Genomic DNA, 3,269 nt, shown 5'->3' with positions numbered 1-3,269 from the left:
CCATGATGTAGCCAATCAGAGGGCAGGTCACCAGGCAGAGCAGCTGCAGGAAGCCAAAGACTGACGAGTATAACCCCACTGAGGACACACACACACACACACACACACACACACACACACACACACACACACAGATGCACACACGCACGTACACACACACAGATAATTATTGTCAGTATAGGGTAACACATACAATTACACGTGTACACACAAACCTGCACACACATATGAACACGAGACACACGTCTGTCTGTCTGTCTGTCTGTCTGTCTGTCTGTCTGTCTGTCTGTCTGTCTGTCTGTCTGTCTGCCTGTCGGTCTGTCTGTCTGTCTGTCTGTCTGTCTGTCTGTCTGTCTGTATGTCTGCCTGTCTGTCTGTCTGTCTGTCTGTCGGTCTGTTTGTCTGTCTGAATGTCCATCTGTCTGTCTTCCTCTCTGTCTGTCTGTCTGTCTGCCTGTCTGTCTGTCTGCCTCTCTGTCTGTCTGTCTCTCTGTCTGTCTGTCTCTCTGTCTGTCTGTCTGTCTGTCTGTCTGTCTGTCTGTCTCTCACCTTGTGTCTCTGCTTCTATCACCAGCTCCTCCGAGGCTGCAGGGGGAGATGGAAGCACACACGGTCAGGCAGGATCAACAACAACAACAACAACAACCACCGCCGCTCCCTTCAATCATCCTCAGCAGCCTGCGCTCGTTGAACAACAAGGTGGATGAGATCCGAGCCGACGCAAGGTTCTGCTCCCAATTCCCTGATGCATCTCTTCTAAAGCTGGCTTCAACCCGACGCCCCCGACTCGCTGTTTGAGATTGGTGGTCTTACTCTCGTGCTGTATCAGATTGGTGGTCTTACTCTCGTGCTGTTTCAGATTGGTGGTCTTACTCTCATGCTGTTTCAGATTGGTGGTCTTACTCTTGTGCTGTTTCAGATTGGTGGTCTTACTCTTGTGCTGTTTCAGATTGGTGGTCTTACTCTTGTGCTGTTTCAGATTGGTGGTCTTACTCTCATGCTGGCCATCAGAGACACTAACTCGGGAAAACGCAAAGAAAAACATTATGCGACCCAAATGTGGAGATGCTCTGTTTGAGCTTAAGAGCGCTCTATTGCCCCCAGGAGTTTGGGAGTATCTTGTTGTGTGTGGTCTACGTGCCGCAGAGCGGCAGAGTCACCCCAACGCACTGCAGCAGCGTCACCCCAACGCACCAGAGTTACCCCAACGCACTGCAGCAGCGTCACCCCAACGCACCAGAGTTACCCCAACGCACCAGAGTTACCCCAACGCACCAGAGTTACCCCAACGCCCTGCAGCAGTCACCCCAACGCACCAGAGTTACCCCAACGCCCTGCAGCAGAGTCACCCCAACGCACCAGAGTTACCCCAACGCACCAGAGTTACCCCAACGCACCAGAGTTACCCCAACGCACTGCAGCAGAGTCACCCCAACGCACCAGAGTTACCCCAACGCCCTGCAGCAGCGTCACCCCAACGCACCAGAGTTACCCCAACGCACCAGAGTTACCCCAACGCACCAGAGTTACCCCAACGCACCAGAGTTACCCCAACGCACCAGAGTTACCACAACGCACCAGAGTCACCCCAACGCACCAGAGTTACCCCAACGCACCAGAGTTACCCCAACGCACCAGAGTTACCCCAACGCACCAGAGTTACCCCAACGCACCAGAGTTACCCCAACGCACCAGAGTTACCCCAACGCCCTGCAGCAGAGTTACCCCAACGCACCAGCTATCGTCCTGGGAGACTTAAACCTTTACTTACGTTACTTGTCAGCACCTTGCCTGGTTTCTGTCAATACGTTAAAAATCCCACTAGAAAGGATAAAATCCTTGACAAATGCTATGTAAATGTGAAAATGTATCTAGAATAAGACCCCCTAGTGCTAATTCTGACCATAACGTGGTGTACTTGATTAATGCCAGAATTAAGATAATTAAGAAATGGTCCCCTGAAAGCATTGAAAAACTAAAAGCATGTTTTGACTCATGACTTCATAGCAGCTCCGTAGATGAAACCCCCACTGTAACCAGTGACCAACCCTCCCTGGAAGAGGTCAGAGGTCAGGCCCAACTTTAGACACATTCTAACACCAGTGACTACAATAACTTCTGTGTGCAGAACAATATCCCTACTAAGAAAATAAAGATTTTCCCAAATAACAAACTGTATGTGACAAAGGACATTAAAAGGGATATCAATGCTAGGAAAATGGCCTTTAAGAATAAGGACTAAGACAAACATAAGCCATGTTTCCATCCACACGTTTTATGCAAATTAAGTCATATCGAATTAAAAATGCCTTATGGAAACAGTAAAATTCGATTAAAAATCATGAAAATCGACAAAAAGTTTGTACTGTCGATCTCATCGGATTTTCTCTTGTTCGATAAAAGCGCTTTACAATGGCCTCTCATTCACCCATTCACACACACATGGCGGCAACTGCCATGCAAGGTGCTAACCTGCTCATTGGGAGCAATTTGGGGTTAGGTGTCTTGCTCAAGGACACTTCGACATGTGGACAGTCGGAGCTGGGATTCGAACCACTGACCCTTCGATCATTGAACGACCCGCTCTACCAACTGAGCTACAGCCTTTTGTATTGTGTGGAATGTTCTGGATGTGTGTCTGTCTTGTTGTGTCCTCCACGTGTGTAACTCTTGAACGGAGGTGCCATGGATGCTAAACAAATTTCAGCTTGTTGACAATAAATTATTATCGTATCGTATCATATCGTAACAACAACAACAACATAACATTGCACGTCTTTTCTTACGATGCGGGTTGCCGTGGGTTACGAGGAACTCCACCATCTTGTTCAAGGCCCCCATGAAGAAGATGAGACGCAGCTGGGTCATCGCCATGGTGATCACGCTCCACAGGAAGATGGGCGAGCAGATGGAGCTTCTGAGTGGTGGAGAGCCTGCTGATGTCACACAGGGGGAGGGGCTATGAGCCTGGACACAGAATACTTCTTTCAGATAGATAGATAGATAGATAGATAGATAGATAGATAGATAGATAGATACAAACATAGATAGATAGATAGATAGATAGATAGATAGATAGATAGATAGATAGATACATAGATAGATAGATAGATAGATAGATAGATAGATAGATACTGTAGATATTTCATTTAATTTCAAACCTTTATTTCAACTCGTTAGACACTGAGGTTTCCCTCATTTGCGGTGTTGACGAGCTAACACACAATCATACACAATCATAAACAAACAATAATAAAGAACAACAGATC

The 3,269-nt window shown here is 47.4% G+C and overlaps 1 long non-coding RNA gene across 1 annotated transcript; it reads right to left on the bottom strand.

Annotated features, from left to right (window-relative positions):
- On the bottom strand, positions 1-2,928 carry LOC311328758. The gene is made up of 3 exons (XR_014631242.1): positions 2,787-2,928; positions 550-585; positions 1-78 (listed from the first exon to the last, which is right to left on the bottom strand). It is a non-coding gene; the product is annotated as an uncharacterized lncRNA (long non-coding RNA).
- Positions 2,929-3,269: the final 341 nt, after the last annotated feature.

Source organism: Borostomias antarcticus (genome assembly GCF_949987555.1).
Source record: "Borostomias antarcticus genome assembly, contig: scaffold_1329, whole genome shotgun sequence".
Classification (NCBI taxonomy): domain Eukaryota; kingdom Metazoa; phylum Chordata; class Actinopteri; order Stomiiformes; family Stomiidae; genus Borostomias; species Borostomias antarcticus.
This window is presented reverse-complemented; position numbering and strand designations above follow the sequence as displayed.